The sequence below is a fragment of the Oncorhynchus mykiss genome, chromosome 24 (genome assembly GCF_013265735.2).
Source record: "Oncorhynchus mykiss isolate Arlee chromosome 24, USDA_OmykA_1.1, whole genome shotgun sequence".
Classification (NCBI taxonomy): Eukaryota; Metazoa; Chordata; class Actinopteri; order Salmoniformes; family Salmonidae; genus Oncorhynchus; species Oncorhynchus mykiss.
This window is the reverse complement of record NC_048588.1, coordinates 10,466,965-10,477,918: the sequence shown is the minus strand read 5'-3', so window position 1 is coordinate 10,477,918 and position 10,954 is coordinate 10,466,965.

Below are 10,954 nucleotides of genomic sequence, written 5' to 3'. Positions count from 1 at the left end.
GCAGAGAGCGAGACACAGCTGCATGTGAGCTCTCACATTTTTCAACATTTTTTTTCAAACAGATAGATTTGGAGTAATGAGATTTTCATCAGGGACAAATGCAGTATGCTACCCTCCACAGCATGGCCTTCGCTCCAGATCAAAACTCCAAACATACAACCTAATTTTGGCCAAATTAACCGGATAGATTACTGCTACCAAGGTTTCCTTTTTCCAAGCTATACAGAGGGTGCTCTAGCAAACAAACAGCAGAGACCTGAGGACACCCTCCAACCTGGAACTGAGTGAGTAGTGTTTGGTCTGATGCTATTTTGAAAGCCAAGAAGAAAAAATAAAGTACATTACAATGATATATTTTAATTTATGGAGACTGAATGCTGAGTTAAGGCTGCCAGGCTTGCTAGACAGACCAGATATAACTTCAATTAGCACTGAGGTGTGAAGTGAAAGGTGTTGAGGCCTTGGGCCCAACCAGTGGCAGGAGTATTTGAAGACACCTCCTGCTGTTCAAAGACCATCCACTGGCGTTTTCTACAAGAAATCTGCCTCCAGAAATAAAAGTTTCTCCCAAGTGGGTGTGACACCTATTCCTGTTGACTGCTGCTTGGATTCCACCTGGCGATCTGTTCACCGTCTTCCATGGCCTGTCTCCTCCTGTCTGGTACAGGTACCCCCCTCCCTCCCGAGCTTTTGCTCGCCTCCATCACACACATTGTCGGGGCGAGTGACTCTGAACTTGATGGCTAGCCCCAAGTCGTTATTTATTTATTTTCTTGTGCATTTTGCTGTTTGCCTCATGACTCCTGCATGCTTTGATGACTACGAACTTTCTTTACCCAACCGTGGGACAGACTGTTTGTTCCCACACTCGGGACTCTGACTCTATTGGTTACGCAGAGCTCTCCCTGTCCTATGCCGTGCCTTGATTGTATAACTATTGATGATATCTGGAAATGTGCATGTACACCCTGGCCCATCTATTGTTTCAGGCCCCAATTCTGACTTGTGCTCCGATATCTGCCTCACTGATTTCTGCTCTCATTAAAGCCTGGGTTTTCTGCACGTTAAACTCTAGAAGCTTATTACCTAAAATGGATCAAATGAAAGTGTGGGTTCACAGCTCCAATCCAGATGTTGGTCATTACTGAGACGGGGTTAAGGAAGAGTGTTTTGAATACTGATGTAAACCTTTCTGGTTATAACCTTTTTTTGGCTAGACAGATCTTCCAGGTGGGGGAGTGGCGGTATTTACCAAGAATCACCTTCAGTGCTCGGTTGTCTCCACCAAGTCTGTCCCCAAACAATTTGATTTGCTGGTTTTAAGCATAAAACTTTCAAATAGTACTTTGTTGACTGTTGCTGGGTGCTATTGTCCTCCAGCACCGGCCTGTACCCTATCTGCCCTAAGCCCTATCCTGGCCCCTTACACTAAGTCTGAATTTGTCCTGCTAGTTGACCTAAACAAGGACATGCTTATTAAACCACTTGACCAAGTCCTAAAACAATGGGACTCCCTAAATCTTTCTCAGATTATTACCAATCCCACAAGGTATGACTCCAAACACCCAGAAAAGGCTACTTTCCTCTATGTTATCCTCACAAATAATCCTGATAGGTGTCAGTCTGGTGTTTTCTGTAATGACCTTAGTGATCACTGTTTTGCAGCCTGTGTTCGTAATGGCTGCTCAGTGAAACGACCTGTCCTGATTTGCCATAGATGCTTGCTAGAAAACTTTTAATTAGCAAGCCTTCCTTCATGAACTGGCCTCTGTAAAATGGTATAGAATCAGCTTGACCCCCTCTGTCCAAGACGCTTGGACCTTCTTTTTTTTCATATTTTTTTCATACTTTCAGTGGTATTGTTAACAGACACGTCCCCATAAAGAAAATGAGAATTTAAAAACAGGTTCAGCTCCTGGTTCTACAGTGATCTTGTGGAGTTACTCCACCTCGAATTGCATTTGGCTAAAGGATCGGCACACGCATACTCAGGCTGACTGGCTCTCGTCCGGAAGGCCAAAGTTAGTTACTTTAAGGAGCAGTTCTCTCTCTGTGGGTCTAACCCCAAGAAGTTCTGGAAAACTGTTAAAGACCTGGAGAGTAAACCCTCCTCCTCACAGCTGCCCATGTCCCTTAATGTTGATGATGTGGTTGTTACTGACAGGATGGCTGAGCTCTTTAATCACCACTTAATTAAGTCAGGATTCCTATTTGACTCAGCCATGCCTCCTTGCCTGTCCAACATTTCCTCATCTCCCACCCCTTCTAATGCGACTATCCCTGATGCTCCTCTTCTCCCTCTTTTTCCCCTGCCTCGCCACATAGTTTCTCCTTGCAGGCAGTCACTGAGTCTGAGGTGCTAAAGGAGCTCCTGAAACTTGACCCCAAAAAACATCTGGGTCAGATGGTTTAGACCCTTTCTTCTTTAAGGTTGCTGCCCATATCATCTCCAAGCCTATCCCTGACCTTTTTAACCTGTCTCTCCTTTCTGGGGAGGTTCCCATTGCTTGGAAGGCAGCCACGGTTCATCCTTTATTTAAGGGGGAGATCAAGCTGATCCTAGCTGTTATAGGCCTACTTCTATTTTGCCCTGTTTATCAAACGTGTCAGAAGAACTTGTCAATAATCAACTGACTTGCTTTCTTGATGTCTGTAGTATTCTCTCTGGTATGCAATCTGGTTTCCGCTCAGGTTATGGATGTGTCACTGCAACCTTAAAGGTCCTCAATGATGTCACCATTGCCCTTGATTCTAAGCAATATTGTGCTGCTATTTTTATTGACTTTGCCAAAGTTTTTGATATGGTAGACCATTCCATTCTTGTGGGCCAGCTAAAGAGTATTGGTGTCTATGAGGGGTCTTTGGCCTGGTTTACTAACTACCTCAGAGTGCAGTGTAGAAAGTCTGAAAATCTGCTGTCTCACCCACTGCCTGTCATCAAGGGAGTACCCCAAGGCTCAATCCTATGCCCCACGCTCTTCTCAATTGACATCAACAACATAGCTGGCAGTAGGAAGCTCTCTCATCCATGTATATGCAAATGACGGTCTTGTACTCAGCTGGCCTCTCTCCAGATTTTGTGTTAAATGCTCTACAACAAAGCTTTCTTAGTGTCCAACAAGCTTTCTCTACCCTTTACCTTTGTTTTGGAGGTGTTCAGAACAATGTTATGGGGTTTGGTAAGAAGAATGCCACTCTCCTCACAGGTGTGATTACTACCTCTGAGGGTTTAGAGGTAGTCACCTCATGCAAGTACTTGGGAGTATGGCTAGATGGTACACTGTCCTTCTCTCAGCACATATCAAACCCGCAGGCTAAAGTTAAATCTAGACTTAGAGGAAACCATCGTAATCGCTCCTGTTTCACCCCAGCTGCCAAACTAACCCTGATTCAGATGGATGACCATGCTATATTATGGAGACATAATTTATAGATCGGCAGGTAAGGGTGCTCTCAAGCAGCTAGTTGTTCTTTACCATTCGGCCATCAGATTTGCCACAAATGCTCCTTATAGGACACATAACTGTACTCTATGCTCCTCTGTAAACTGGTCATCTCTGTATACCTGTCACAAGACCAACTGGTTGATGCTTATTTATAAAACCCTGATAGGCCTCACTCCCCCATATGAGATACCTACTGCAGCCCTCATCCTCTACATACAACACCCGTTCTGCCAGTCACATTCTGTTAAAGGTCCCCAAAGCGTGCACATTCCAGGGTTGCTCTTTCAGTTCACTGGACAGTTTTATCTCAGTCTCTTCATTCAAAGACTCAATCATGGACACTTTTACTGACAGTTGTGGCTGCTTTGCATGATGTATTGTTGTCTCTACCTTGCCCTTTGCTGTTGTTTGTACCATATTGTGATGCTACCATGGTGTGTTGCTGCCTTGCTATGTTGTTGTCTTAAGTCTCTCTTTATGTAATGGTGTGGTGTCTCTCGTCGTGATGTGTGTTTTGTCCAATTTAAAAATAAAGATTTAATCCCAGCCCGCCTCCCCTCCGGAGGCATTTTGGTAGGCCGTCATTGTAAATAAGAATGTATTCTTAACAGACTTGCCTAGTGAAGTAAATAAAGGTTAAATAAATAAGTGCAACCTCAAACGGCTGCCTGACCTATTTTGCGCCTCTTGTGAGTGTTGGGATTATAATGTGAACACTCCAGGGAGAATATTGTTTGATGCTTTTAAATCTATTTCACCTTCCACGAGACCAGAAATATGAAAATAAAATAAATGAATACCCTGCAGATTTTTATGTTCATGCTTTGGTAAATAAATCTAACTTGATTTTTAGATCTACAACCCTCATGGACAACATTTTGATAGGGGTCTGTGCGATAAACATAGGTGCATTTGCCTATCATATTTCTGGGACGTAGGCTAACTGCTAACTGTGAAACTATAATCCAATCAATGTGCTTTTATAGTTTTTGACCCGCCCCATTTGAGCCTTTTAAATTGTGAGCTTTTCTGGTGCGCTCCAGTCGCCCTGTCCAGTTCATAGAGAGGGTTAATTAAAGCATCATCCCACCGGGAGCAGTGACAGCGGTTTCCACAATGCCCACCTGACTTGATGGGGGAAGAGATCATTTTGAGGATTTGGACACTACCACATGAACAGACTACATTCATTGCCAGAACAAGGGTATAACAATTGCAAGATGAAAGCCAACACACAAGTTACCACGGTGAAGCAGAACGGGGATATGAACAGGAGGCCGAGCTATACCGGCGACCAGCGGGTGAAACATGCCAACATAACCACAAAGATTTGGGTGAAAGTGGCGATGGCGATTGCTTATTTCATATGCGTGTCAATATCTGCCTTTATTCTGGCAATCTACTATGTTTTCTTTTGGAGTCCGGATCCTGTCAATGCCCCGGAATCGGACAATGTCACCATCCCGGCAGTAACCAATAACACAATGTGCCAGCCAAGGTTATGACTGCGTTAGGTCCGTAGACTATCCTCCGCGGTGATATCCCGCGCAATGCTTGACACTTTTTAGATGCGCTTTAGGACACCTGGAGACAACCTAGGCACACGCAGCAATGATGTACCGCGACAGAGGGGACAGCAAGACGTTATTTGAAGAAGGATATTGGGATTTTTGCAGCAGTCTGCTGAACTATACAGGTTAGCCTACCGAGGAATCAAATTAGAGGTTGACAGCCTAAAGACTTGTGATTGCCTGTAGCTTTTCGGATGCAGAGGGAGGGACATTTTATTCAATAAACCCATCCACTCAGATTATCTCTGTTACTATAGAAATGTAGAGACAGTTTAGTACGTAACTTCAGAGCATAGACAAATAATTCACCTTCAGTGGAACTGTTGTAGCCTGTGACACACCCCTGTGGACTATCTGTTATCTATTGTGTTGCACTGTACCCCCCCCCCCCCTGTACAATTTAAATAGGTATAACAAAAATGTGACAGTTGTTTTTACTTTTTCATTATAGACAGCATTTAGTTTCTAAGTACATAAACATTCACAATGTATGTTTTGGATTTCATTATGCTCTGTGTGTAATATGATATTCTCAAAAGGCAATCAATTAGAATCAAGCAGATGTTTCTTTTGTACTGTTCCATGGAGAACAGGCACAGGAATTGGGCACACTACATCTGCCTTTTGTCATTTAATGAGTCAAGCATCTCCTATGATCCTACATGCTTCATGGTTCACAATAGTGATGAAAGAGTGCAGTTTGTCCTCTGACCCCCAGACTCCTCTTGATCGGCACTTCTTTTTTGTCCATTTTCGTCATTACCTGTCTATCTTTGTTTTATCAAACTTCAGTTGGTCTATTGCTAAGAGAAGTAAACACAGCCTACCATTAGCCCACTGCTTTCAAACATCATGACAGTAGCTATGATTGACAATTATTGTTACCACTGAACAGTCAGTTGGTGTACCCCACTACTCTCTCCCTATGTCTCGAAGGCATATGGGGAAAGCGGGAGAGAGTTGCAACACTTCCTTCGATCAATAATTAAATTGCGCTGAAAGTTGTCAGGACCCATTCCTTCTCTCTGGCTGCCTTTGCCTCCATCTCCGAGGCGACACCCATGTATGACTCAGCATGACAGAACAAAGGCTCCAAGAAGCTCACATTTTTTTTCAACAGCTGTGATGTGATGGCTCCTGAAGAAGCCTGTCAGTTGACACTTAAAAAAAAAATGTACACCCAACTTTTGATTAACCAAGGTGGGAACTGGGAAGGTGGATTAGGGTGGACACTCCTGACAGAAGTTGTAAGTGTCGTTAAGAAGGGAACTGAGGGACCTGTCTGAGCTGGATCTGACCCCTACAAATCTGCCACCAGACATTCCCCTCATGTTCCTGCTGTCAGGATCAGCTCTATTGGAGTTCTGCCTTCTGTGTAGGTAAAGAAGTATTAGCTACACTGCTGTACTTGATATTAAACAGTACACTGAACAACATTGATTAGAAAATGACACTGGTGCTCTACGATGCCATGGGATCCTGCAATGGGAGCACGGTGCCCTAATGTTCTCTCAATACATTCACTAGAAACAAGATAGTGAGACGGTTAGGGAAAATATCCTAACTGCTGTAGTTTAATTTCCACAAGAAATCGTGTCATTTCCTCAATGTTCTTAGTTTGGTTGTGTGGAATTCTCTTGATAACAATATCCACTCTGGGTTCAAGACCATTGGACCAATGGAAATTCAATAAGTTCAAGTCATTAGAAAGGTAGAATTGTCTTTATTACCTATTATTATTGTCAATTAATAAAATAATAGCATACAAATAGCAATACACAGAATTGCAATTGTTGTGCTCTAAGAGAACACTAAAAATTATTAATATATAGGTAATAATACGAATATTTCATTACAGTTTAGAAAATGTGTAGTATGTGGTCATTATCGAACATTTCCACTTCAACACAATACTAATAAGGGAGAAGATATCTGTTTCGCCACTAGGGGTCATTGTTATACAAATTATGAGTATGTGGACGATTACATCATGCCAGTCTTCTATTACAATCTGTAACAGCCATATCTGCTGTCCTTGGCGACTTTCCAAAAATAATTATAAAACTGGCACACCCAGTTGCAATTGGACATTAATATTGTATTTTGACGACAAAATGTGTTGAATACAATATCAGTATTTGCAATGTAATGGAAGCACACAGTGTTGTATTTGCTGATTCTCAGCAATCAATATTTGCTTGAGTTTTCATAATTAAAAGCTGCCGCTCTAACATTCCGTTAAGTACAAAACTAGATATTATAGTAAAACAACTCAACAATTCACGTGGACAACTCACATTATCATGTTGGCATTCCAAAATCTCTTCAATTGAATTGTTGTCAACCAGTCATCAGCCTGAGACTCTCGGTCTCAGTGTGGTCCTCAGGAACTAGTTCCTCCAGATCAGTGTCACAAACTTCCCTTAGGAAGTTCAACTCCAGGGATGTGTGGCGGCAGAGTGCTTGGAAAACGTTACACCCAGACCCAGACCTAGATCCTCAGTGACAGTAGGGACAACGCTTGGCCTGCTGAGGGGGTCTGCTATCTCTATCTCTGCTCACGCCACACATCTCATTAGGCATGCTGCATCGTTTGACGTTGTGACATCTACAATACCCTGTTTGTAGAGAACCATCTATCATCCTACTCCCAACATATCCTTCCTCCAGAAAGCACCAGTTTGGAAGCATGGTGACTTAAGATGTATAGTGGGACTCCAATGCTGAGGTGGTGGAGGAAGACTAATCTTGTAGGGGATTGTTGTTTTCTGAGTGTGACTCTGGAGAGGTGTCAGTCAGAGGGATGTGAGGTCCAGGCCCAGCAGTGCTCAGCAGCACTCGTCTGGGTGTCATCCATTTCCAGAAGCTACTAGAGGGTTTGACCTCTGTGGTAGACTGGTCAATACTATAGGAGTGTCCTCTTTTCAGCCAGCTAGAGATTAACCTACTCCTGGGCGTTTCCCCTGAGCCCTGTGGTGATTGGTAGGGTTGGGAGTGGCAGACATACTCCTCTCTGGCTCCTGACTGGCAGAGCAGAGGGTTCTGGATGACCTGGTCAGTCAGTGACTGGAGGTGGAGTGGGGACATTGCTGAACAAGTGGAGCAGTGGCCACGGCTCATTCCACTAACACACCTATCCCCAGGCTCCTCGTCCAGGGCATAAGGGTTGCAAATCACATGGTCAACCAGGAGCAGGTCACCCACGGTGTTCTCACAGAGAAAGTAGCCCATGTATTTTGGGGGACCACTCAGTCTGAGATAGAAATAGCCACTACCTGACCCTTCAACATCTGCAGTCTCCATAAACGTTCTCTGCCCACCCTGTGCTTCAACTGCTGAGGGTCCATCCTCTGAGGGGTTCTCTTGGCTCTTCTTGACCCCCTCTACCCCTCCATGGAGATCCTCCAGTGAGTGACCATCATGCTCCTCTTCCTCTCCCAGAAGCCATGTCTCTTCCCCCACAGCCTCGTCCCCCATCCCCTCCTCCCCCCTGCTCTTCAGATCCTTCACTAGGAACTTGACCACGGCACTGTGGCGACAGCGGGCGGCATAAGCGAGAGGCGTCCTCCCCTGGCTGTCTGAGCTGCCTGGGTGTGCACCATTCTGGACTAGGAGGCGGACGGCATCCAAATGACCACATTCGCTGGCCAGGCTGAGGGCGGTGCAACCTTTGCTGTCTCTACGGTCCACCTCCGCACCCCTAGCCAGGAGCAGCCTCAGGAAATGGGTGCGATCTGCGGTCCGTGGGAGTTTTGCGGCACACATCAGTGGGGTGCGGCCTGTCGCCAGCCCCTGCTGCTCCTCTATGGTGGCGTTTACCGCAGCCTCACCCAGTGCAGCTAGGATGAAGTGGGCTAGCTGGACCTTCCCTTCCTCCATGGCCTGGAGGAAGATTCCCACACCAGACCGCTTGATCAGACCACCTGGTTCATCCATCATGTCAGCAGGTGTGCCACGGTGTGAAGAAGAGCTCGACACATTCGCTCTCTATCAACACTCACTATAACATCCCAGAATGTGGATTGAGCGTGCAGGATCAGTCTGTATTGCAATGTGCCCAATAACATATTGATTAGATGGAAAGGCCCCCCAGGCTGTCAGCACTCTCCATTACTGTCCCTCCCCTCTTCCTTTGTTCTCTCACATATCTGATGAGCCAATGAGCCTTTAACCTTCTTTTTTTTTTAAACGTAGATATATTCTACCATCATCATGCTCTTTCAGCTTATTGGAGGAGATATGTTGCTATGGTGACACTAAAAGCACATGACAGGTACGCTCTTTGTATTTTGGTAAGGGGACCATGAGGGGGAGTTACAGGGCTCACCTTCCATTATATTGAGGTGTAGCATACCCAGGGCATTATGTTGAGGTGTACCCTGAACTTAAAAGCATGTTCAGTGGTAATTCTCGATTGAACATGGTTTGCCCATTTATTTTACTATTTTCTACATTGTAGAATAATAGTGAAGACATCAAAACTATGAAATAACACATATGGAATCATGTAGTAACCAAAAAAGTGTTAAACAAATCAAAATATATTTTATATTTGAGATTCTTCAAAGCGGTCACCCTTGGCCTTGATGACAGCTTTGCACACTCTTGGCTTTCTCTCAACCAGCTTTATGAGGTAGTCACCTGGAATACATTTCAATTAACAGTGTGCCTTGTTAAAAGTTAATTTGTGGAATTTTTTCCTTCTTAATGCTTTTGTGCCAATCAGTAGTGTTGTGACAAGGTAGGGGCGGTATGCAGAAGATAGCCGTATTTGGTAAAAGACCAAGTCCATATTATGGCAAGAATAGCTCAAATAAGCAAAGAGAAAAGACAGTCCATTATTACTTTAAGACATGAAGGTCCGTCAATTTGGAAAATTTCAAGAACTTAAAAGTTTCCTAAAGTGCAGTTGCAAAAACCATCGAGCTATTCTGAAACTGGCTCTCATGAGGACTGCCACAGGAAAGGAAAACCCAGAGTTACCTCTGCTGCAGAGGATATGTTCATCAGAGTTACCAGCCTCAGAAATTGCAGCCCAAATAAATTCTTCACGGAGTTCACGTGCTTCTACACCTGCTTTGCTTGCTGTTTGGGGTTTTAGGCTGGGTTTCTGTACAGCACTTTGAGATATCAGCTGATGTACGAAGGGCTATATAAATAAATTTGATTTGATTTGAAGTAAAAGACACAGCTCAACATCAACTGTTCAGAGGAGACTGTGTGAATCAGACCTTCATGGTCAAATTGCTGCAAAGAAACCACTACTAAAGGAAACCAACAAGAAGAAGAGATTTGCTTGGGCCAAGAAACACGAGTAATGGACATTAGACAGGGGGAAATCTGTCCTTTGGTCTGATAAGTCAAAATTGTAGATTTTTTGATCCAGCCGCTGTGTCTTTGTGAGACGCAGAGTAGGTGAATGGATGATCTCCGCATGTGTGGTTCCCACCGTGAAGCACGGAGGAGGAGGTGTGATCGTGTGGGAGTGCTTTGCTGTTGACACTATCTGTGATGTATTTAGAATTCAAGGCACACTTAACCAACATGGCTACCACAGAATTCTGCAGCGATTCACCATGCCATCTGGTTTGGGCTTAGTGGGACTATCATTTGTTATTCAACAGCACAATGACCCAACACCTCCAGGCTGTGAAAGGGCTATTTGACAAGGAAGGAAAGTGATGGAGTGCTGCATCAGATAACCTGGCCTCCACAATCATCGACATCAAACCAATTGAGATGATTTGAGATGAGTTAGACCACAGAGTGAAGGAAAAGCAGCCAACAAGTGCTCAGCATATGTGGGAACTCCTTCAAGACAGTTGGAATAGCATTCCAGGTTAAGCTGGTTGAGAGAATGCCAAGAGTCATCAATGCAAAGGGTGGCCACTTTGAAGAATCTCAAATATAAAATATATTTTGATTTGTTTAAAACAC